Raw genomic sequence first — 26,494 nt, 5'->3', positions numbered from 1 at the left:
TAGTTGTGCCTCACTCCATCGTTAGGCTGACTTTGTCTGACATATTGTCTCTTTTCAGTTACACCTGAGAAGATTTGGGAGCTTTGTCCAACGAGCAGTAAAGCTTTTATTATATACTGCTTTTGATTTCCTTTTCAGTGTACCTGGAAGTGCTGTCAAAAAGCTACATCTGACCCAGGTTTTATTTCAAGGGGAGAGTTATCTCAGTAATAGTAGTAGATTGTCAGTCTACCTATACATAGCCATTTAGTGAGTAAAGCAATATATGGAACTTTCTTCGATGTATACATATGGAAGAAGAGTTCTGTTGTTCTTTAGTTTCATCTCTCTCCACTGCTGTTCCTTCCCAACATGTATAAGCTTTTGCTGTAAGCATTTCCCAACATGTGATCAGATCGGTAGCTGCTTGAATGATTTAAGCAGGTGTATGTTTCACCTGCACGTTTTTGTTTTCTATTAATAGCTGTGTCTTGATCCCATAACACTCTCACTTTATATATCTGGCTATTTGGTGTTAAAGTTAGAATCAGGACTCACAATTTGTCAGACCACTCTGTTTTATTAGCGCAGCGCTCCACCATTAACACCTAGATAATGTGAGTGGCCATGCAAGACCCAAACAGTCTTATTTATACAGATAAAAGAGCAGGAATTAGACAAAGGGCTTGTCTACATCACAAAGTTGCAGCGCTGGTGAGGGAGTTACAGCGCTGCAACTTAGGAGGTGTACACATCTGCAGGGCATCACCAGCGCTGCAACTCCCTGTTTGCAGCGCTGGCCGTACTCCCGTTTTGTCTCGGGTGTAGAGGATCCAGCGCTGGTGATCCAGCACTGGTAATCAAGTGTAGACACTTACCAGCGCTTTTCTTGACCTCCGTGGAATAAGCAGGTATCCCAGCATACCTGAGGAAGCGTCTGGTAATCAAGCAGGTCTCCTTCCCCGGTTTGCAAGGGGGTTCGGGGAACGCGAGAGCAAACCGCGGCGAAGCTGGTCTCCTTTCCCGGTTTGCTCTCGCGTTCCCCGAACCCCCGTGCAAGCAGGTCTCCTTCCCTGCGGTTTGCAGGGGGGTTCGGGGAACGCGAGAGCAAACCGCAGCGAAGCTGGTCTCCTTTCCCGGTTTGCTCTCGCGTTCCCCGAACCCCCGTGCAAGCAGGTCTCCTTCCCTGCGGTTTGCAGGGGGGTTCAGGGAACACGAGAGCAAACCGCGGCGAAGCTGGTCTCCTTCCCCGGTTTGCTCTCGCGTTCCCCGAACCCCTCTTGAAGCTGCCCAACAGCGCTGCAGTGTGGCCACATCTAACACCACTTGCAGCGCTGGTTGCTGTAAGTGTGGCCACTCTGCAGCGCTGGCCCTATACAGCTGTACTAATACAGCTGTAACAACCAGCGCTGCAAAATTGTAGATGTAGACATACCCAAAGGGACAAAGAAAGCAAAACAGTAAAATTCACCAGGGGCATAGCATGCATATCCTATTTTCTTACTAACTCTTATTGATTTAAGGCTAATACTTCACCAATTGCCCTTAAATGGTGCAATTGTTCTATGTGAATGTCTGTATTCCTGACACCTGGATTGTAGCATTCCAACAGTTCTACTTAAAGGTACAGACAGCATTTCTTTAATCTTTTCTATTTTCACAATATAATTCATTCTACTTTTACAATCCCTCCTTTTGGTTAAGCGCACGCCATGACCAACAATTACTGGGTTCCACAAATTAACCGTTCCTTATGTCTTTGTTCATCAGTGATATTCAAAATCATTATATAAACACTCTGTTTTGGGGCAGTCATTTGGGTGACACAATTCTGGATACAACAGGAGATTAACTGAAAGCATACAAAAATCACTAAGGGCTTGTCTACATCACAAAGTTGCAGCGCTGGTGAGGGGGTTACAGCGCTGCAACTTAGGAGGTGTACACATCTGCAGGGCATCACCAGCGCTGCAACTCCCCGTTTGCAGCGCTGGCCGTACTCCCGTTTTGTCTCGGGTGTAGAGGATCCAGCGCTGGTGATCCAGCGCTGGTAATCAAGTGTAGACACTTACCAGCGCTTTTCTTGACCTCCGTGGAATAAGCAGGTATCTCAGCATACCTGAGGAAGCCTCTGGTAATCAAGCAGGTCTCCTTCCCCGGTTTGCTCTCGCGTTCCCCGAACCCCCGAGCAAGCAGGTCTCCTTCCCTGCAGTTTGCTCTCGCGTTCCCCGAACCCCCGTGCAAGCAGGTCTCCTTCCCTGCGGTTTGCTCTCGCGTTCCCCGAATCCCCGAGCAAACAGGTCTCCTTCCCTGCGGTTTGCAGGGGGGTTCAGGGAACGCGAGAGCAAACCGCGGCGAAGCTGGTCTCCTTCCCCGGTTTGCTCTCGCGTTCCCCGAATCCCCGAGCAAGCAGGTCTCCTTCCCTGCAGTTTGCTCTCGCGTTCCCCGAATCCCTGAGCAAGCAGGTCTCCTTCCCTGCAGTTTGCTCTCGCGTTCCCCGAACCCCCGTGCAAGCAGGTCTCCTTCCCTGCGGTTTGCAGGGGGGTTCGGGGAACGCGAAAGCAAACCGCGGCGAAGCTGGTCTCCTTCCCCGGTTTGCTCTCGCGTTCCCCGAACCCCCCTTGAAGCCGCCCAACAGCGCTGCAGTGTGGCCACATCTAACACCACTTGCAGCGCTGGTTGCTGTAAGTGTGGCCACTCTGCAGCGCTGGCCCTATACAGCTGTACTAATACAGCTGTAACAACCAGCGCTGCAAAATTGTAGATGTAGACATACCTTAAGATTCTAAACAGGATAGTTAGGGCTCCCTGAAACAACCAGTTTTCTATGCCAGAGAAATTGAACAGGTTACTTAGCCACTTCCATAAAGAACTTGACTTTTTATGGGGAAGATATGCAATTTGTTCTAAGTGGCTAGCGCGATCTATTACCTCATTGGTATTGTCAGGTATAAACACACAACATTTTTTTCCAATGAGAGCACAGGTCCCTCCTTTGGCTGCCAGCACTATGTCCAATGCCTGACGGTTTTGGAGGGCCACCTGTCGGATCGCACCTGTTTCTTTGGCCAGGGTTTTTAAACTTTTTTTTTTTGTTTCATTTGCCATTATTTTAACTACTGCTTGTAACCTCAGGAGCCTTTTTGCATGGTGTATTACTCCCCCAAGTGGGATAAAGGAACTGCCAGTAGCCTCTGCCCAGGTGTCATTACTGTTACATATTGTGTTAAACGGACAAGGTCCTCCAGTGAGGTCTGGGGAATTGAATGGGTAGCCAGGACAGGAACACCAGTTTGAAAGTGGGCTGGGATGTGGCTGCAGACCTAGCATTTAGAAATAATAAGGGTCTCAGCTATCCACACTTGCTGCTGGATAAAAGAATTGTCATTGTGGACTCCCCAGACCTTAAGACACCAACAGCCGAAGAACAGGCACCACCAGAGGTGCATGTTGGAGGCAGGGCCCTTCTGGTTTTGACAACCTCAACTGAGGGAACTGCAGTCACAGTTTTATGTCCACCAGGCAGCAGGCGCTAGGCTCACTACTGCTTCTTCTTGGGCCTTGCTTTATGTAGTTGTCTGCTTCCGGCAACCCTTACGAGAGCGTAGATTGTAAGGTATTGCAGGCTGTTCCTCTACGTTTTCTTCTGGAGTCAAAACTGACTCTGCGTGGTCCTGAGGTGGTGATTGGTTCACTGGGGGTGTTGCATTTTTACACTGTGAAGCATGTATCCACTCTGAGATGCCAGACAGTTTAACAGTTGGGGTAGTAAGCACTGCCTGGTGATTCTTTGGCCATGTCTACATCTAAAATTTTGCAGCGCTGGTTGTTACAGCTGTATTAGTACAGCTGTATAGGGCCAGCGCTGCAGAGTGGCCACACTTACAGCAACCAGCGCTGCAAGTGGTGTTAGATGTGGCCACACTGCAGCGCTGTTGGGCGGCTTCAAGGGGGGTTCCGGGACGAGAGAGCAAACCGGGAAAGGAAACCAGCTTCGCCGCGGTTTGCTCTCTCGGTCCCGGAGCCACCCAGCAAACCGCAGGGAAGGAGACCTGCTTGCTCGGGGTTCCGGGACCGAGAGAGCAAACCGGGAACGCCGCGGTTTGCTCTCTCGGTCCCGGAGCCAGCCAGCAAACCGCAGGGAAGGAGACCTGCTTGCTCGGGGTTCCGGGACCGAGAGAGCAAACCGGGAACGCCGCGGTTTGCTCTCTCGGTCCCGGAGCCACCCAGCAAACCGCAGGGAAGGAGACCTGCTTGCTCGGGGTTCCGGGACCGAGAGAGCAAACCGGGAACGCCGCGGTTTGCTCTCTCGGTCCCGGAGCCACCCAGCAAACCGCAGGGAAGGAGACCTGCTTGCTCGGGGTTCCGGGACCGAGAGAGCAAACCGGGAAAGGAAACCAGCTTCGCCGCGGTTTGCTCTCTCGGTCCCGGAACCCCGAGCAAGCAGGTCTCCTTCCCTGCGGTTTGCTGGGTGGCTCCGGGAATGCGAGAGCAAACCGCGGCGAAGCTGGTCTCCTTTCCCGGTTTGCTCTCTCGGTCCCGGAACCCCGAGCAAGCAGGTCTCCTTCCCTGCGGTTTGCTGGGTGGCTCCGGGACCGAGAGAGCAAACCGGGAAAGGAAACCAGCTTGATTACCAGAGGCTTCCTCCTTCCACGGAGGTCAAGAAAGGCGCTGGTAACTGTCTACATTGGATTACCAGCGCTGGATCACCAGCGCTGGATCCTCTACACCCGAGACAAAACGGGAGTACGGCCAGTGCTGCAAACAGGGAGTTGCAGCGCTGGTGGTGCCCTGCAGATGTGTACACCTTCAAAGTTGCAGCGCTGTAACTCCCTCACCAGCGCTGCAACTTTCTGATGTAGACAAGCCCTTTGATGTTAAGTCTTTTTACTACTTCTTCCTTGACTCTGGTTATAACAATGGCCTTCACACCTTATCTTTTCCTGATGCATACATTTCTCATTCACACAAATAGATTGAGAATACAAACAGTAGTATTTTATATTGAGCAAAAAAAAAAGGCATTGCAAATTAAACCTTGCTAAGTTTTACAATTGATAATCAAGACAATTTACATTGAGACCCAGGCCTTCAATGTTTCTCTAATTTACTTAACATAGACACAATAGAGAATCCTGTCTTTTACTAACTAAATCTTGAAGAGTTAAGAGAGGGCCCAATTTGTAATGCATATGGGAAAACAGAATCTTATAGTCCCAGGGGATCATTTCTTTCTGCTATTTAAAAAAGTGGCTAGCAGGATGAAATCAAATTATACTTTAATTTCTTATGGGACATTATAAAATCCTGTTCCTACAACATATCCCCCCTTTGACACTAAGATTATTAATCTCTAGTGTCACTTCTTATTTAGTCCGCGTAATAGAAAATACTGGGAGGTGATTTGGGCTTGTGGCTTTAGCTTTGCATACATTTGTTTTATCCAACAGCACATTTTAAACATTGCAATTAAACACATACAATTTAAAACCAAACACAATTAGGGGTAGTAACATTAGTATGCTAGTAGTTGTGAGAGACCATTCAGAAAATATGTTATACCAATGGTAAGCTATGTCATGTCTTTCTGCAGTGGCAATTCTTAACATGTCCCCATTTGCGTGTATAATGTGAATGGTCCAGTTTTCCACATTATTTTTTTCTAGCAACTATGTTACCTTTTTAACTTTTAACAGATGATTGGTAACTGTTTGCCATTCAACGCCAAGATTGATAGAGAACTTAGTTAAATCAGTGCTTACAATAAGCTGAGACTTGTTGTTGTTATTGTGGCAAATAGTGAATGTGATTATTAGTAAACACAGTACTTATATTATATTTACATTTATCTTTTGGTGGGTTACTAACACTTTTTAAACAATTTTCCCCAAGAATTAACACATACACATAGCCTATTATACAGTACTTTGGTCTTATTATTAATTTTATTTTACATACAGGATTTTAGTGAGATGTCTTTACTACAGGGCTTTGGAGCAACAGGCATGGATAAGCATACCCACTTTGTACAACCTGTAGTGTTCAATAGTTTCCCTTTTTCCACAGCCCACTGGCTTGAGGTCCAGGACAGCCAGAAAGATCCCAGGTGCAATCTGGGGAGTGGGCTAACCTTCCATGTCTTTGCTTCCAGAGCCTGTTGTGTGCAATTTTAACAACAATTTCTTCACTTAACAAATTTTGTCTCACCGTACTGGAGACATACTGCATTCATTTATATTGATAGGTATTAAACAATGATTTTTTTTCTTTGCTTTAACAAATGCATTAAAAACTTAATATTTTCTATTACCCAAAACATCTTATGTTCTAAATATCTGCATTTCAGTACATTCCATAGCTATTGCAGTATTTTTTTTTTTACTTACATTTGTTCTGTAGCGGGTGTTAGCGTTTTATGATTTTCTGAAAGACAAAAATAACATCTTTCTGTCCCTTTTGGGGTGGCATTGATTGTTGCTTAAAGATTCCATTCTTTTACAAATACCCTTCCTGATTGCAGGCAAAACAGAGGAATTACTCCATATTTTCCTGTGTTTTTTGTTCTATAGGCAGGCCAGGTTTTAATTGATTTTACTTTTTAAGGGTTATGGGGAAATTATTCCACTGTTTAGTTATTAAATTCATGAGGTGGTGTACCTCAAGTTTTTTCTTTTATATAGCAGACCAAGTTTGTAATGTTTTTCCTGCTGTGTTAAGCTTTAAGTTTATTTACAGGTAATAGCTGAGAAGCATTATTACCATATTACTTTAAAGGATTTTTTCAAAAATCATACACACTATAAGTTGTTACAGGGGTACTTACTAACATCAAATTTATTTTAATATTTAATGTTAACAATAACATTAGCATCAAATCTATTAAAGGTATCTTGTTATACCATGCCTTTTATATAGGCAATTTGTTTGCTGACCAGGTATGTTTTTTATTTGCAGCTTCTTTTGTGCTGGCAGTTCTCACCTTTCTTTATCAGTTAGGTAATTTGCATTAACACAGGCTTGGCTTTTGGATTCAAAGCCATCAGCAGAACTCAGAGACTCTGTCTTAACAAACAGAGATCTGAAAAAGAAAACACAGCCTATTGCTGCTCTTTTTGGAGCCCTAATAGGATTTTAATTCAGTAGCTCATTTCATTTGCATTTCTTTTACCCCCTTCTACAATATACACTGCACATGTCCTAGGGAAAATGCACATTCCTTCTATACTACAACTTTTTAAAAACATTAGCCATATTAATTTTTACATAAAGTGTAACTGTTTTTGTTCTTACAGGATTTTTATGTACCCTTATAAAAGTGACAGTCTGATTACACAGAGCCATTTTAAGGCTCAGTGTTTTTAACATTGCTTCTTTTTGTTTTGTGGACCTTACCTCTGCTGTTGCTTCAGAGGGTCACTGTTAATTTCTTATTTTTTCATTACAGCTTTTATCTGCTATTTAAAAAAAAAAAAAAAAAAGATTTCAGAATCTCTCCCTATTCTCCTGATTTTGACTGCCCTATTGCAGCCATGACTTGGTCTTTATTTAAAAATATTTTAATTTCTGTACAGAATCAAGATACCCTTTAAGGGTTAAATGCTAAATCTCAAAGCCAAACAGCACTAATTACCTGGTTCTTGCAAAAAGGTCTATCAGTTTTGCAACGTTGAATTAAAGAGTCAAATGAATTTTTAGTGGCATTAAAAACAAAAACAAAACCAATTTATCTCACACCTAGAAAACAGGAGTTTTACAAACCAGATGTGTTGGTTTAGATTCTTAGAATGTTACATATTTTCACAGACAAGTAGATACATACACATTTTCTTTTCCTTAACATTTCTTTACACTGCTTTGTTTTTACATAGCTGTATATATATATGGATTATTTACAGGCCTTCTTCTGGAAAAAGGGCCCATTTCCCCTTCAGAATGGCTGCAAAGAAACCAAGAATTCTCTCTCTTTAACATGGTCCTTTTTAACATTTTCCACAAAGTTTAACTGCTTAATTCTCTTCAGCCTCTGTAGAGTTAACTTTTCACTCTCTTTTCTTAAATCACTTGTTTATGTCCCAAAATGACACCTTTATCACCTCAGATTTCGCCATTTTAAGTATTGTTCCAGGGGTTCATGCCTGCACTTACTGCTTTTTTTACCCCGACACTATTCCCTTAGGGTTTTCAACCTGTTTCTTTATCTGTTGTTTGCCTGCTTGTCTGGGCCCGATCCTGCTTCTTTTTTTTTCTCCAATGAACCGTTTGTGAGTGATATTGTGGTCATTTCACAATTTTGAAAGAAATGTTCAAGAAAAGGGACCAGGAAGGGTGGGGGCTAGTTGAGGAGCCCACCCTCCTTGCTGAATTGGTAGTGGAACACTAAAGAATCAGTTTTTGAGGCAGACAACAAAGGGGAACAGAGCAAGGGGCTTTTTGTCCTTTTTACAATGAGATGGGAGTATGAAGGGGGTTGGATCGATCGGGGGTTTGGAGAATGGGGTAAAGGGGAGTGCTCAATCTGGTGGTGGGAGAGGAGGCTTTTAATAAAGCTTTTAACTTATTATTTGAATATTTGAGAGAGGCGAGTTTTGATTTTGTCCACCTGTGATTTGCCTCTTGCCACCACTGCATGAAACAATTAACCTCTCCTTTAGCCAATTTAGTTTTAGGTTGGCTGAGTTTGTCCTTTAAGACGTCCACTCAGTCTTTGTCTCAACATTTTAACAGTGGCCACTGAGTTTTGGGATCCCCCTGAGTTAGCCTAGACCATTTTTCCAGAAATTTACAGGAGTCTGGACCCTTTTTACAGAAGTCCGGACCCATCCTAAATATATAAAATGAGCCGGCGTTCATTTAGGGAACGGTCCTGACTTAGACGTCTGGTTACCAATACAGGAGGACTTCACACACCAATCACACAAGAAGGAAATTTGGGTTCATCAGAGCGATGCCCAGTGCAACACACAAAAGGAGCCCACAGGCTACTGCCTCGATCGCCCTTGCTTTCACACCAGGGGTTTTACCCAAAGTGCGGTGCGGCTGCGATTGTGCAGATTCCACTCATTCAGTCCGCGGGGACAGGAACCCCTTGGTCGGCCTATCCCCAGACGGAGATGGCACCCAGACTCAAACACTCCACAAGAGGACGGATAGACACAGAGACAGGACAGTCCTCAGTCCGGACAAAACACAGAAATAATTACCTGACCAGATTCCTGATGTCAGATCCCAGGATCCCTACCAAAACAGAGTGGGAACCAACAGGTTTGATGGCGTAGACCTCACTGTGGCTGTGCGCCTTTCCGCTCTAGTGGAGGACCGCTCGGGCCAAATGCCCAGGTGCCGGCTACCACGATCATCCTACAAAAACGGTCAGGAATCACACAGCCCCAGTGAAGACGGTTGCCATCTCGGTGGAACCTCCAAATTGTCAAAGTTAGAATCAGGACTCACAGTTTGTCAGACCACTCTGTTTTATTAGCGCAGCGCTCCGCCAATAACACCCAGATAATGTGAGTGGCCATGCAATACCCAAACACTCTTATTTATACAGATAAAAGAGCAGGAATTAGACAAAGGGACAAAAAAAGCAAAACAGTAAAATTCACCAGGGGCATAGTATGCATATCCTATTTTCTTACTAACTCTTATTGATTTAAGGGTAATACTTCACCAATTGCCCTTAAATGGTGCAATTGTTCTATGTGAATGTCTGTATTCCTGACACCTGGATTGCAGCATTCCAGCAGTTCTACTTAAAGGTACAGACAGCACTTCTTTAATCCTTTCTGTTTTCACAATATAATTCATTCTACTTTTATATTGGTATTTCAAGAACAGTTTAAGAGAAGAGCTGTGTATCCATCTGTATGTCTGCCGCAGGTATAGGGCTAGTATTGGTATTGGTGCAATGCAAGAGTTCAGTGAAGAAAATGTAATGGCAGCATGACCTCATTTAAAAAAAAATCTAATATGGATTTTTCCAAAAGAATAAGCAGACTGAGGAAATGGGCCTTGAGCCAGGCTATGTAATATTTTACCCTAACACAGCATCAGTCAAACTTCCAAGCTGGTTTAAAAGGCTGTTTGAGGCTTTCTGTGGTTTGTTGAGAGTGGCTTTAAAAAAAAAAAAAAAAGAAGGTTTGTGTACAGAACTAGCAAATGAATTCCTCCATCAGAAAGTAGGTCAGTCAGTGACCTCCCAGTAGTATGAAGCAGCAGTTTATAGAGTAACTGACTGCTCAGCAGCAGTAAACCTCACTGTCTCCAGGAAGCTTGTCATGACAAATGTAAACACATTATATCCTGTATTCCTCTTATTTATTTATTTTCATTGCCACATTAGAAACCACAAACTGTCGCTATGCATCCCCTTTCTTCACCCCTTGTAGTCTCCAGAGGGAAATGCCTTGTAACATACCTAATAATTTTTACAAGCTGCTGTAATGAGCAAGGCATTCAAACAGGTTTTTTGACAACTGAAATTGAACACTTTGGGTCACACCTGAATAAAATCCAAACCAACATGTCCCTGGTAGGGAAGAAACTTATGAGTAAGGTAGGAACTGAATTATCTGGGGGACCAAGTATCCTTGCCTTGATTCCCTTCATGAGGCATGAGACCGTTGCTTACACCCATGTGATTTGTCTGTGCTTGTGTTGCTAGCATCAGTAGCTATATTGCTAAGGAGATAAAACTTTTTAAATGTCACGATTCACATTTTTTCCCTAGGAATTTTCCCCCTAGTTTTCCTCATAGGTTTCCATTCAAATCTGCAGACAGTTTAGTTTAAAATAGTGAGGGAATATATCTCCCTTAATGTTCTTTAAATTCATATTTGCATTTTCCGGGATGTGATAAGTCTCACAGTTTTAATTATTTTGCTTGGCTTGCACCTATATTACTATGAAAATCAGAGTGCATTAGAGGGGTCAAGAATAGATCGGGCCAATAAAATTTGCATGTTGGGATTTCTAGTTGCAGAACTGTTTCAGTAGTGGTGTGTGTGTGTGTGTGTGTGTGTGTGTGTGTGTGTGTGTGTGTGTGTGTGTGTGTGTGTGTGTGTGTGTGTGTGTGTGTGTGTGTGTGTAAGGTGAGACAGTTCTCTGAAAGCCATAGAGCTTGATTCTTTCCCTTGGTTTTGAGTCAGGTTTGAGGTGAGTCAGTCGTGCTTGAAGTATAAAATGATCTGGTTTAAATGTTCTCCCTCAAATCATCATAAAAGTTCTACGAGTCACCAAGTGGAGATGTTTAACCACAGAGATCACAACACCAGCAACAAATGGATGTTTATCTGGAGACAAGGTCAATGTATTAACTCTTCTTAATAAACACTTTTAATATTTTTTTTCTCGCTCTTCTCCAAATTCTATCTAGTTTGTTGTTAACTTTCTGGTGCTGAGTGGCCCAGAAATGTACACAGAATTTTAGGTTCTTTTTCACCAGTATCCTACAGGGAGGGATTTTTCTGATGTGATACCTCTAAAGCTCTAGGTGATACCTTTTATATGAGAAAACCTCACCTGCAAGACTGGACTGTTATTGAACCGAGTCTTTAAATCAGCTTTTGCAGTGGAACAAAAATACATAGCCATGTGTAGTGTCTGACAATAACTGGTGATGTTAAGGCTAATCATTCTTTTATGCCTTCTCAGTGATTTTTATATTAGTTACCTCTGTTTTAACATGTCATGTTAAAATAAAATTGCCTGACGTTGCTCATGCTAAGAGCAGGGCTTGGGTTTAAGAGCAATCTGAGGACTCCCTTGTTCATCCTTTTTAAAACCCAAACACTACCAAAGCTGGAGGATTTTAATTAGGTTTGAATACTGCAGCCGTAAATTCAACAGGAGGCTGGACAGATTTAATAGACCAACAAGCAAAACTTTTTCTCTGGGTGCTTATGGCCAACTTCATCATTGATGTGACCTACATCATAATTAATGCTACATATAAATATAATACTTCATGCACAAGGACCCAACCTTTCCCTCACTTAGCTTTTTCTCTGAAGCAGAAAGCCACTTCAGAATCATGGAGATGGAAGGGATGGTGTTTTTTTTTTTCTTTTTTAAGCCCTTCCCAGTGGTTTCCACATGTGAAGCAGTACAGGTTTTGGTTCAGCCCAGCTTGAACATCTCACAGTCCCTTTAAAGGTTAAGAAATGAAAGAGGTTTTTGAAGCCTCCACTCATCTGAAAACAAAGAATTTTTCCCCTCTCAATTGCCAGAGGACGGCTCTATCAGAATGTCCAAATTAACTGCTTTCCTATTTGCTGGTGGGTGGAACGTCTCTCAGCAGTACTGCTGATGACAGTGGTGACCTTTAAATAACATGAAGACCATTGTACAGCATAAACAGGGAAATTACCCACTTTCTTTTTAGCCATTGATGTCGTTTGTCTTGGGAGTGAGGAAACTTTTTGATAAAACCGATCAGCATTGCAGTGTTTGGGTTACAGTAGAAACTGTAAGTTTGAAAAAATGATACATGGGGAGTAATAATGCTGAATCCTGTTCACTTCTCTCAACTATAGGACTTTTGATTTTCAGTATAAATATCGAATCTAGGCAGTGCTTCACTTTATGTTTCACAGTATATTATCTGGTATGTTATCACCTTTAAATATGAGTGGCATGAGGAATACAGAATATGATCTAAATGTTCCCTTCTGATTCTGGGATCCAGGGCATGGGACTACAGAAATGAATGTTCTTCGCGGGGTGCTCCTGACCCCGTGGAAACTGCTCTGAACATTGGGAGTATGTGGGGCTATGGGGTCAACCAACTTTCTACCAGATTCCCTCCATCCCTCAACCTGCAGGCAGAGCAGCAAAGTTACTTCATACTTAGTCCCTAGTAATCTACTTGGTCTCCACTAACTATGCTGATGAACCGCCATCCTCATCACAAGCTTCTGTGACAGGCATCCCCTCCTCCTGCAAAAGTCGAGCTGTCAAAGGTGCAGGGTTGAGAAGAGCAAGCAATGGTACAAACAAGGGACCTATCCATGTAATCACCTGGCTTCCAGTGGATCTCTCAGTACTCACAGGTAGAGCTGGTTAAAAAACAAATTCAATTTCTCTCTCTCTCTCTCTCTCTCTCACACACACACACACACACACACACACACACACACACAGAGGCAATAAAGTGCACAGGAGAGAAGGGGCCCATTACTTGGATAATCCAGATAATTTTTGATGTAATAATAATTTAGATTTTCAGTTTTCCTGTAGTAGAAAGAACATTAATACTACCATCTGTGTAGAACAGAAGAAAGTCCCAGCAAACTGCTGAAGTAGTCTAGTTAATACTTGGGCTGTCTTCTGTTTCAGCCTCATGGCCTGATGGACTGTGACTAGTATATTCATGTGATGCATTCTAAGTATGTATAACTGTTTGGTAGTTGCTGTTTTTTTCACTTGATTGCTTTGTGTTTAGAGAAGCAATCTAAGTTAATTGAGCATGGATTACATGATTTCACTCAGCAGCACAGATAATGTCCTGCTTGCCCGCATGACGTAAATGTATAATGCTTAGTAGTAGTCTCAGTGTCTCTGTTTCCATTAGATTTAGAAGAGTAATCAATTTCACTTGTCAGAATAAGGTCTCAGGTGGTATAGAAATTCTTTACTGGAGTATATACAGGTTGTGTGCAAGTAGGAGTGGCGGTGTGTGTGCAAATCAACTTTATGCAAGCATGCAATGCAATACTAGTGTTTTGTGCAGTGCCAACCTGAAATCAAGTCTCAAAAACCAGGAGTTAGGGCTTCTACTACATTACTAAAATAGTTTGGTATGTAAGATAATGTTAACTTAAATAAGGTTTACAATTTTCAAGAAAAATGGGTGTAGGGTGCAGTGTGACCAAATTAACAGGTCATTAAAAATCTCATTCCACTTAACATTTTGTTAGTATGTAGCAGCAGTAGTTTGGACTCAAGATTGCACAGGCATCAGCTTTTGAAGAAATCGTACACAGATCACTGCTGCACCTGTTTAGCCATATGTTGAGCAAACCATTCCAGCAGTGGTGTGCAGTTACTTGCATTAACCACTTAAATATATTGTGAGCTGCGCATATGAATACCGGAAAGCAAAAATGAAACAGTGTACATACTGGCCTGATGTTGCAAATAGCACATCCAGATTGCTTCCAGAAAATGTGGAACATCTTGCATTTTGAAAATTCTGTGTTGCATTTATGTATGAGTAGACTGGTGGATGATTTGGCTAAGGAAGATCACTTGCCTATGTTATACTCTGGGATTAACTTCTTTTGACACCATGATTTTTCGACACACAATACCCACCCTAAGTTTTTGGTTTGTTCGCTGCTTTAGGCTCCCTTGCATTTATTTATGCGTGTAGTGAGGAGCAGAGCAGTTCAATGCAAAAAGTACTTAATCCTCAACTAAAGAAATCCATTTATTTAGTTCTCCTGGCATTGTTTCTCCTATCTTCTTTTGATGGCTTATCTTATTCTTGTTTGGAGTAAGTAGGAACCGTTAGGGCTTGTCTCCACTACTGGTGGGATTGATGCTGCGGCGATCAATCCACCAGGGGTCGATTTAGCGTGAGGATCTGGTAAATCGACTGCCAATCGCTCTCCCATCGATTCTGGTACTCCACCAGAAGGAGTTGATGGGAGAGTTTCTCACGTTGACCAGCGTAGTGTGGACCCCGCGGTAAGTAGATCTAAACTATGTTGACTTGAGTTGCACTACTAATGTAACTCAAACTGTGTAGTTTAGATCAATTCCCCCCCCCCCCCGTGGTGTAGACCTGCCCTTAGTTAGCATTTCAGCAAGTTAATACTTCTCACATTTCAATGAGGAGCAGTGTCACCTCCTTATTGAACCAAACGTGTAAACAAGACAGATTTATCCAGACATAAATAAGGCAGATTATTTATAATCTGCTACAGTATGCTAGGTACTGATGAACAGTAAACATCTTAAATACTGATGAATCAGTTTCAACCATAGTCTTTTTTTTCCATATGGATCCTTTCAGAAGTATTCTTAGTAAGAAATGTATTCACTTGTGATATCGCGTACAAGCTAGTCTGTGATTAGAAACAATAAAAGCCTTTGTGGTAAGCTTTATTTTTCAATTTAAAGTGGGTGGTTAGTTGGTTTCCATGGCCATGAACAGTTAATATAGAATATTTTTCACTGGTCACGTCTAAATGTGCTGGGAGATAGGAGAGCATGAGCACTATGCAAGGTTTTTTTCATAGCTTTCTTCATTGTTTACATAGCACAGGCTTCTTGGAAAGTAGTAAAGAATTTTTTAAAAATAAGCACAGGTTTAACTGACAGGGTAGTAAGTTTCACAGGTCAGCATGCTTTGTGAACCCCAAATACTTGTGAAGCTGGCAAATCCTCAGACTTTGCATTCTACACCCGTTCCTAATTTTAACTGTGAGGTGGCTGAAGAGAGAAAGTGTAACTTTTTTTAACTAACAATTTATGACTCTGTTAACACATGACACAGTTTGTCACAGCTTTCTGCAGCTGATCATGCTGCTGTGAATTAATTTTGAACATCAGTTGTGAGTGGCAAATATTTTCTGCAGTGTGAGCAACTTTTTGTACAGTGTGAGTTGTCAGAAGCTTGATGACTATCTTTAAAAAAGGCTGAACAACTCATTGATCATTACAAAATGTATTATAGGTAGAATGGCAGAAAAATGAAGCGCTTTTATTTCTTCCAGACCAATCAGTTAAGCCCTGACACTGGGATTTGAATTTTCCTCACATAGTCAACTAGTGTCTCATGTTAAGTAAGCAGATGGGCTGGGCTAGTGTTGTGGAACCTTGACTTTCAGACCCATAGCCCTAAAAGTGTCTGATGTAAACTTTATTTCTACACACCCAAGGCAGCTAGATTAGACGGGGGTCAGCTTTATTCTTTTTGGAATCTGGAATTTGTTTATATTTATTGATCACTGTTTTCAGTGCTATAGAAATGATGGCCTTTGTTTTTGATTCAGCTAAAGGAGTAAGGAATCTTAATAAAAGTTCCTAGATCATCAGATTCAGCTGCAAAAGTTAAAAAATACCTTTTGAACTAGGACATCACCTTCCCTCCCTTAAATAAGTATAGTAACTAAAGGTGGTAACTAAACCCCCTTTTTTAGAACTCTTACATAGGGATAAACTTCCAAAAATTCATCTGAAGTCATATGCCCTGAGACCAGTATCTGGCATGTGCATTGGGATCCAGTAATTTAATTTTTAAAAAGGACTTAAAACATTTAAGGAGTTGCAGCCACAGACAAAATGGATGGGTGAAAAGCTAATATGGTAAAGGACTGCGTAGTATTGTCTCCTCTTTCCTGGGCTCATTGTGGCAGTAGTATTGTCAGGAGCAATTCAGCAATAGGAGGTGATATGTTGCAGATGGCATAAGGGGCTTCAATACAGTCCAAGAAAGCCAGGGAACAAGAGGATGCCTGCCTGGCCTGGACTCAATGTATTACTACCATGCTAGCCACATTAAGTCTGAGCAAGGAACAGTTTCACTTCTTGGCCATCAGGAAGGAGGAACTGCACAGAATATAGTGCTAGATACAGGCCACTCTGCAGAAAGAAAGAGAAATACAAGCATGCTGCGCATGGCTCAGTAGTTGAAATCGGAGCTGAGGAGCAGAGATTCCCTAGGCGGGACCACGTCATAGACAGCAGCAAAAGTCCCAGCATTAGGCAAATGTTTTATCCTGTATATAGTATTAAAAGTCTCAGACACATCTGAGCAAAATGTTGTTGTTGTTGTTGTAACAATGTAGCAAAGCCTCTTTTAAATCGTGGTGTGAGTAGAAGTTCAGTGTAAGTTCACATCTGCTGAATTTTGTTCAGGATTTTCAGTTTGAAATGCCTGATAAAATCATCCTTTGCTGCCTGCAACAGATTAGCACCCACTTTTAGCATTTTTCTGCTGAGTCATGGAGCATCTCGGTATTGCTTGAATTCAGAGTTTCTACGGAAACAGCTTCAAGGACTATGATGCACCTCATTAATGAATACTGTGTCAATTCATGTTATTAATCACTGTGACTACCAGAAATTTGGTCACTATCTGCTTTTCCAAAATTACAGGAAGAACGTCATGACTGAGCAATGGCCATGGTTCTTTTTATTTCTTATTCTTTTGGCTTCTCAGTTTGAAAGTGGATTTGTTTTTGTAAATGTCAGTTTGATTGGTAATTCCATAGCCAAGTCCCTTTTGTAAGAATTCACATTAATTTCAAAAATAAGACCGAAAGCGATTTATTCAGACATAAACTGACAGATTCAAATAGATTTAAATAAACCAAGCAACAGTAGCCTCCCAACATGGTGAGCATACATTTGCATTAATTTGCCTAATCAATGAATTGCTAACACACCTAACAATTAAGAAACATACTTGTAAAAAAACCTGTCTGCCTTTTATCAACAATGGTACTTCTTTTTTCTCTTCGTTCAGTATATTTTAATCTAAACACAAGTCATGAAATCCTGGCCCCACTGAAGTCAGTAGGAGTTTTGCCATTGACTGTAATGGAGTTTGCATTTCACCTTACTATTGTTTCAGAACATTCTAGGCAGAGCTGGCTGAAGAACATTAAAAACGTCTTGCTAATTTTCAGCCTCATTTTTATTTAAATTCTTAATGTTGGAAAAAAATTCAACCTGCTCTGCATGAAATGGTTAGAAAATCGCAAATATTTTTCACAAAAAATTCATCGAAGTTTTTGAAATTCAAAGAATTTCAACTGTCTCCAATTCTGAGCAGCCGTCCCTCACTCTCTCTATAAGCATTTATGTTCTTAACAACAGCAGATGTGAGGCTTAGTAGCTTGTTGGCTTCTTTGTTGCATTAAATCCTTTATTTTTTGTTCCGGGCGTAGTTGTTTTGTAGCTGTTCGTTGTAAAAGGAGGCTTGAGAATTTTATAAATTTCCTCATCAAGCTGCTTTTGCCCCAATGTGGTGAACAAAAAGACTACTAAATTTGCATATTTCTTACAAAGGATTTTGGTTTTGTTTCTGTTTCTAGGTATAACTATAGGTGTTTCTTATGGCAAAAAAGTTGAGCCACACAACATCCAATTGGAGATAGTCAACTGCCTAAAGCAGCAATTTGTTTGCCTGAAGAGAGTTGCCAGGGGCTGTATGTTGGGTAAGTAATTTTGCACAGGTAATGTAAAGAGGTTTGTTTTTTGGAATCTCTCCATACAGTTTTATAATTTAATATGCTGTCTATTTAACTGTAGCATCTAAGGCACTTATCTAAGTCTCATCCCTTGGAAGCATTTCCAGAACTTTGCTGGCTAATTTTGAAGCTCCGGGATACAGAACAAGTGCCTACACTTAAATCTAAAAAGAAATATAAAGAAAAATCCATGTGGATCTCTTTGCCCCTAGACAGTTCACGTTTTCACCTCAGTGTGTTTGTCAGATAAATGACGATGGTGGTGTTCTCAATGGGTTGATCTTTTTGTATTTGTTTGTTTTGCAGCAGTATAGTAGTATTCTCCACTGCAAACCCCTAAAGCAGAGGTGCTCCACGGGTGTAAATGGTGATTTGCTTTTCCATACAGTTCCTTCACTGGTAGATTTTTAAGTCCAGAAGGGACCATTAGATCATCTAGTCCGACCTCTTGTATATTACAGACCAGAATATTTCACCCAGTTCTAAACGAGGGTTCTCCATTACTGATGCTGATGATGCATGAACCAAAAAGAACATAGTTCCCCTTTCAGGTTTCAGGCTGAGTATATGGGTGTGGCAGTTACAAGCATATTTTGTCTTATAAACTCAGCAAAATTTCTCTGGAAATCATTAAGGCACCAAAAAAAAAAATTAATTAAAACATGGAACCACTTCCCAATGCGATTTTTAAAGTCACTTTCCAAAGTAGAACCAATTTTGGTGTGGCTATGGCTTTAATTAAAAATACTTTCTCCTTTCCTGTTTACATTGCCCTCCATTTTGTGATTGTTGTGCATACAACACATATTCATAACTCTTTTACTACCACTTAGACTGTAAGTTCCTCAAAATGGTCTTGTAACAACAATTGTCTCCTCTCTGCTGAAGGGCAGTGCCGGGGTAAAGTGACCTAAGACACGATCCTACCAAGTGTGACTCTCTCACATTTGAAGTTAAGCATGTGTTTTAAGGGACCCCAGGCCAATGGGGGCTGCGGGAAGCGGTGCAGGCGCAGGGATGTGCTAGCTGCCGCTTCCCGCAGCCCCCACTGACCTGGAGTGGCAAACTGCAGCCAGTGAGAGCCAGGAGCGGCTGAACCTGTGGATGCAGCAGGTAAACAAACGGGCCCAGCCTGCCAGGGCGCTTACCCTGGCGTGCCACGTGCCAAAGGTTGCCAATCCCTGGTGTAGACAGTTGACACTTCATGTAAGAATAAAGCTTGTCCTGATGAGCTTGACTAGAATTTTCCCACTCCAGTTCTGCATGGGGCTGTGTCTGCCAGCTGTCCCTCAGGCAGCTGTTTCATTGGTGCTGTACATCTATAGAGCACTTTGGCAAAGCCATGCCAAGCCTGATTCTGTATCTGTGTAGAGGCAAGGTGGAAGAAGGACCCATTCATTGGTGTGATGGTTGAACATGTTGACTGAGGCACCTTGACAGAGGAATAGAGTAGGAAAATTTGTTTGTGGGAAATTATATTTAAAATAAAAACCTATCGAGATATGTACCTTTGACATTTGCTTATAAATTTTCTCTTCTGTTTTAAGTGTAAGCTCTTCTGTCTTGTCCTGTGTCTTGCTACAGCAATTTGCAAAAGAATGCCTTGATCCTAAATGGCCCCAGTGGGTTTTACCGCAATACAAATACTAAATAACTGTTATGATCGATTTTAAATAGAAGTTGGTTTAATGCTATTTTATATTTTTATTCGTATCATATTTTTGATCCATTTGTGTATATAACTCACCCTGAAGTAGTCACGACTCGATCCTAAACCAGATTCAGACCAGGTATCCCAGAGGAAGTACTGCTGTAGCAATTGTAATGATTCTGTGAAATCTCAGCTTTTTTAAGACCTTGATTCTCAATTCCAATATAGCCTTAGATCTCATATCTTTGAGTAGGGCTATATGTCCTTTCAAGAATATGAAAAGGTTGCTTGTTCAGACCACTCAAGACGCTGGACTGTTACGTACCTACAATATTTTTAAGCAGCTAAGTAAATGTTAATTGTTTCACAAGTAGCTTTTTCCAACTATTGAATAATGTTGAATGTCTTCTATAAGCGATTGTTTTTTCAGCTGCTGAGTGGTACTAAATATTAAATATTTTGCAGCTGTTCAGTTGCTTTATACATTTTAAGTTTCACGTTATTTTGTTATTGGATGGCTCGGACACACAAGCTAGTGAAAGGCTGTGGTAGCAGAAGAGCACATGTTTTCCTGACGCATCTTTATATGTTGTGGATAGTTTTAGCTGCAGCCCAAATAAGCAGTTATGTAATACATGGAATTTGTGAAAGTTTGTGGTGTTATAGCCTTTTTCCCCTCAAATGTTTAGAACTTTCTAACAGAGTTGTATGTTGCACACAGGCCAGGAGATTGGTTTGTTTCCCCTCAAGCTTCAGGACTCTCAATCACCATACATTCCTCATACAAACAATTCATAAGTTTTGTGGTAGGCAGGGACCACTACCAGTATCATGTCCTACCTTTTGACCTCTCCGCTGCCCCAAGGGTCTTTACCAAGGTCCTGTCAGCTACCGCAGTCAGTGTTCGCTAGATGGGGATAATTGCCTTTTCCCTACCTGGACAATTGGCTCTTCAAAAGTTGCCTATTTCAAGGCACAGCCAGCAGCCAGCAGAGCCCTAGCTCTGTTCCATTCACGAGGCCTCCACTTCAATGTGGAATAGTCTACTCTCATGCCCACTCAACACACAGACTTCATCAGGATCACTCTTCCACTAACAAGATGTACTTGTTTAAGGACAGTTTTGCCACAATGTCTAACCTTGTTTCAACAGTACAGCAAAGCCTGTGAAATACAGCAAGGGTTTGCATACAACTTCTGGGCCATATGGGAGCCATTATATTTGTGACACCCTTAGCAAGACTGCGCACTTGATGTCAAGCCTGGCTGAGAACTGTCTACATCCCCAGCGAGCACAATCTATCCAAACAGCTGTCCATACTTCAGAAAGTCCTTAATACTTTAGATTGGTGGAGGAATCAAAAAAAATGTGCATGGGAGTTCCATTCCTACAGCCTCTTCTTATGAGGCTCATCATCACCACAGATGCTTCCCTGATAGACTGGATCTCTCATTCCCAGAACCTCACAGCTTGGGGCTAATCGGCACCTCAGGTGGTGATCCTCTATATCAACGTGCTAGAGCTCAAAGCAGTTCACTACACTTGCCAGCACTTCCTACCCTATATCGGAGGTTGCCCAATCAGAGTAGTGCTGGATAACAGAGCAGCAATGTATTATCAGTTGACAAGGAAGAGCAAGATCCTAGTCCTGTTGCACCAAATCTGTAAAACTATGGAACTGGTGCATATCACACTGCATAGAGATCTCAGTGGCTTATCTACAGGATGACAGAACGTAGTGGCGGACTCCTTAGCAGATGCTTCTGCACTGACCAAAAATGGAAGCTGGATAACAAGATATTCAGAAAGAAATGTCTGTCTTGGGTTCATCCAGAGAGAGATCTCTTTGCAACTCCATCCAGTCCAAAGTGCAGATGATTCTGCTTGAGGGAAAGAAGTGGCCACAAATCAGTGAGAGACGCCCTGATCATTCCTTAGCCTTGTGTATTGTTATATGCTTATTCCCTTCATGCATCTCCTGCTCAAAGTCCTGAACAAATTGAAACAGGAGATATTCATAGCCATCGTAGCACCAGCATGTCCAAGCCAGGTGTCATTTGCAGAGCTATAGTTCATATGCCCCTGAAACCACTCCTCTGTCTTCCGCTGATAGCAACTCTCCTCATCCAGGAGTTGGGATCCATCACCCACCCCAACCTCTCAGCGCTTCACCTCAAAGCATGGCTCCTAGTTGGCTCTCTGGTGAGAGTGTTTTATCTCAAGCCTCACACTTCAAAGGAAGAAACAAGCCTCCATACACTAGATGTTAAAAGAGCCTTTGCCTGTTGCCTCAACTGGACTTGCCCCTTTAGGACTTCTCCTAAACTCTTCATCTTGATTGTAGAACGAATGAAAGGGCATCTGATTTCCTCCCAAAGACTGTCTAAATGGGTTGCAGGATTAATTTTCTCCTGTTACAAAGTCTCAGGGGTTCATCCTCCTATGATAGTAGTTGCTCACTCCATCAGGGCTCAGTCTACATCTGTTGCGCACCTGAAAAATACGCTTGTCTCAAATATCTGCAGGGCAACTACCTGGTCTTTGTTGCACACGTTTTCCCAGCATTTGCTCTTGACTGTTTCCAGAGCCAATGTGGCTTTGCTGATGCTGTTCTATGAATCATACTGAATCAAATACCTCAACGCTTTCCTCTGTGATGGAGGTACTGCTCGGGGAGTCTCCTGACATGGTAAGGACACTACTCGAAGAAGTAGAGGTTACTTACCTTGTACAGTAACTGGAGTTCTTCAAGGTGTTACAGTATGCATGCTCCATTGCCCGCCTTCCTTCTCCCCTGCCTCAGTCTCTCACTAGACTTTCATTGGTGAGAAGGAACTGGAGTGGCAGTAATCTGCTCCTCCCTGCATGCCTCATACCACAGCATGAGTGCGTGTGTAAGGCATAGACCCATGGATAAATATCTTTGATCAAGAGTGTACAGATGCATGCACATCCTCACATGGAGCACGCATAGGGGGACACATCTCAAAGAAATCCAGTTACTGTACAAGGTAAGTAACCTCTTCCTCCTGAATTTCAATATTTTAGAGGTGGAGGAGATGATTCCCCAAATAATTTGTACAGAAATCCCACCATTTGACCAGATTTCTAGTAATACAGATTCTTCTTTTTAAAAAGAACTAGAATGCTACCATGTAGTGACAGCCGTTTTAAGCAACAGCTGGCTCTCACCCCTCGTCCCATTGCCCTGCTTTGCTTCCTCTATCACCTTCTCTCCACAGTTTTCTGAGTCATCTGTATCTATTGGATACTCACATACTTGCATGTGCACACATCCCAAAAACATAGCCATTCACAGTATTTAGATTGTATGTGGATATCTCTGCATATTAAGATAGTAATAAGTCTGGCAGAGCTGAAGACAGCCTTGAAACTGAATGATCTCTCAAAGATGAACTCCAGTAATTCAAGAAGGAAACAAAAAAGGAGACCAGGTTTTCTTCTTCAAGACCTTCTGGTAGGCCATACATTTGCAGAAGTGACCTTTTAGTAGCAGTCATCAGAGCTTGAAACTTACCTGGAATAGAAATTAATTGGGTCAGCTGGCCTTTCAACCTCTCTGTTCCTCTTTTTAGCCTCTGCTAAGCAAATACTCTTTTGGAGATTTTGATATGAATGTAACACAGTTCTCATGCTAATTCTGATTAAGAAGTCAGAAATGATATGTAAAGTGCCTTTTATATGCCATTTTACCTGTTATTGACAGTTCTCCCACAAGTGCTTGAGTCCTTTTTCTTTTAGAAGAGAGTACAGAATGTTTTGAGTGCTTCATTCTCCAAAATACTAGGAAGGTTACTTTACAGTCAGGGCCCAAAGTCGCAGGCAGGCTCATGCTCAGCTGGGAGGGACATTTTTGTTTGACCTCTGATTCCAGCACAGCAACTCTTTCCCTTTTTACATGCTCTTTATCTTTTTTTTCAGCTCTTCTTCTCCTTCTGGTCTTTTCCAATCTCCATTTCTACACCTTTCCCCTCCGTCACCCAGTCACTGCTCTTATTAACTGTATTTCTTTCTGTTCTCCCACATTTCTGTTGCATTCCCCTCTTCGCTTTCTCAAATCTTCTACTCACCTGCTCCTCTGAAACGTCCTTTTACCTGCTGGTGACATCTGTCCTCCTAATCCTGGTTCCCGGCACAGAACCCACACTGCCCTCCCATCTCTGCCACACCTCCTTACTTTCCTACCATCAGTCTTTTTTTAATTCCTATCTCCTGCTACTCCTCCATCCCTCTTCCTGCTCCCTCATGAGCTCCTACTCTTCCTCTATTAAGCTGTCTACCATTTATGGTTTTTACATTTCCATCTTCTCATCCTCACTGAACTCCAGATGCCTCCTGTTAACTATGTCTGTCGCTTCCCTTTTCTTCAGAGTTTTCTCCTTTCCCCATACATCGTGTTCTGTAGCCTCCAGGCATGGTAGCCTGGGACTCATCCCTTGTCTTTTGCCACTTCCAGCTCCTCCTTCCTCGTATTTATCCCCTGTCTCTGAACTGCATTCAATCTGGCGCTTTCTGCCTCGCTGTGTTACTATGATCCATGAACACTCTTTCATCAAGTCACTTTCCTGTCTTTTTTCTTTCAGTCTCCCAAAGCTCTGCCCCACCCAATAGCCCAGCACTCCTCTATAATTGCTCCCCACTTTGCTCCTAGCACCATGTTACTTTTTTGCTTTATTACTCAGTTGGGCCCCAATTCAGTGGTGCAATTCCATTGACTTCAACTGGGCAACTCCTGATTTACACTAATAAAGAATCAGAATCAGACCCAGGGAGGATGAGGTGGAGGTTTGAAGGAGGCAGCTGTATCTGATCCATTTGTTTTCTCCAAACCTTCAAGTTTGAAGAAAGAATTCTCAAATAAGAGAAAAGACATGTTTCTATTCAATAAATTCAGCTTGTAGCTATCTTTAAGGATTCCCCACCACTTGAATGTATATCTACCAGCACTGGCACTTTTGTCATTAGCTTTCTTCTGTTCCGTTTTATATAGAGTCTTAAAGCATGCTCACAACTTTATATCTGAACACCTTCCAATAGCACATTAAGCAGTGTGACTACACTTCTTTCACGTGTTGTTTGTTCTCTCATCCTCCCTCTGCCTTAGTTATGAGTCACTTGTCTGGCCTCTGTGAACCAGTGCTGCTAGTCTTCACTGGAGTGGGGTTTTGGAGCAGCCTGTATTACAGTATGAACAACTGAGTGGGAAGCATTGGAGAGTTAGAGGGAAACTAGAGATCTTAGTCTAGTAAAGCTCAAAAAACGTGATGCTAGATTAGTTGTCCATTGCTGTTTTAGTACCATACACTTACTGGAAGTAACCAGTTAGTAGTCATTTAAGGCTTATCTACATGGAGCAGCAACATGCACTATAAGGGTTTGATTTCTGAAGTGCACAGATGTGTTGTGCCCTTAATTGGTCCATGTAGGCCCCGATGGTATGCACTAGTGCGCTTTAATATGGTGCTGTTGCTAAAGGGCACGTGAGACCCTTTAGAGCACACCAGCAGGGTCTACACACGCCAATTAATGTGCAGCATATTACCGTATATACTCAATCATAGGCCGGTTCGTTTATAAGCCGATCCTCTCAAGATGGATAAGTAAAAATGGAAAATGTTTATAACTGGTTCATAAGCTGACCTTATAATTCAGGGGTCAGCAAACTTTGGCTCCCAGGTCATCAGGATAAGCCACTGGCGGGTCGAGATGCTTTGTTCACCTTAAGCATCCACAGGCCTCGTAGGTAAACCTAAGTAAACAAAGTGTACCAAAGCGCCATCTGCTTACCCTGACAGGCCAGGAAGGCAACTGGCAGGGAAATGATTTGTGGGGGAGAAGCTGGGGGTCAGGACAGTAACTCCTGTGACCACCCCCCACATGACCCCACCGCTTGCCCGGAACCCCCACACTCTTCCCATCCCACCCCTTCCCACTTTATCTGGGGAGGGCCAGGGGAGGATGTCTCTGGCCTGACAGGAGCTGCTCCGGCAGGCTGGGCAGCCCGGTCACAGCCTGCTCCAGCGGGCCAGACTGGGTGGTACAGCCACAGCATGTTCCAGCGGGCTGGGCCAGACGGCACGGCTGGAGCATGCTCTGGCGCAGCCACAGCCTGCCAGCCCCGGAGCTGCAGTTGCTTCGGAGGCTAGGAGGAGAGCAGCGAGAGACTCTGGCCCCACCTCTTCCCTTCTGGCTGTGCTGCCTCTCCTTGCTCCCTCTGTTGGGGGGAGGGGCTGTGTCCCACCTCTCCCTCTCTATGCCCGTTCATAAGCCAACCCACTTCTCTGGGGCTTCCCTTTTTCACTAAAAAAAATTCGGTTTATGAATGAGTATATACGATAAGTCACTCAGAAATCACATCCCTGTAAGGCACATTACACCACTGTGTATACAAGCCCTTATCTACATATTGAAAAGGTAGTTTTCCTCTGTAAATCAGGAAGGGTACTCTTTAACACTGGGTAAGTGATAGCCAAGTCTCAACATATTTATCCAATGATTGGAGATCAATAAAGTTTCATCTTGCTGGAGGGCAAAAAGAATAGAAGTGTCTGGGGAGGGGGACAGTTGTTTCCTGCTTTTTTCAGTAATGAGTTTACTGTATGTAATCTGATGCCTACTAATTTTTGGTTAGATATCCACGAC

At 42.6% G+C, this 26,494-nt stretch overlaps 1 protein-coding gene across 6 annotated transcripts in view; it reads left to right on the top strand.

Moving 5' to 3' along the window:
* BACH2 (BTB domain and CNC homolog 2) overlaps nucleotides 1-26,494 on the top strand; it is a 265,247-nt gene that overhangs the window by 112,783 nt on the left and 125,970 nt on the right. For 5 of the 6 annotated variants that reach the window (XM_030555956.1, XM_030555953.1, XM_030555952.1 and 2 more), the window contains exon 2: nucleotides 18,024-18,146. The exons of the other annotated variant lie outside the window; for it this stretch is intronic. The gene's annotated coding sequence lies outside the window, so the exon portion shown is untranslated. The remainder of the gene's footprint in view (nucleotides 1-18,023; nucleotides 18,147-26,494) is intronic. 6 annotated transcript variants of the gene reach the window in all.

Source organism: Gopherus evgoodei, chromosome 3 (genome assembly GCF_007399415.2).
Source record: "Gopherus evgoodei ecotype Sinaloan lineage chromosome 3, rGopEvg1_v1.p, whole genome shotgun sequence".
Classification (NCBI taxonomy): Eukaryota; Metazoa; Chordata; order Testudines; family Testudinidae; genus Gopherus; species Gopherus evgoodei.
Note: the sequence above shows the minus strand (reverse complement) of the source record. Positions and strands in the feature narration are given on the sequence as shown.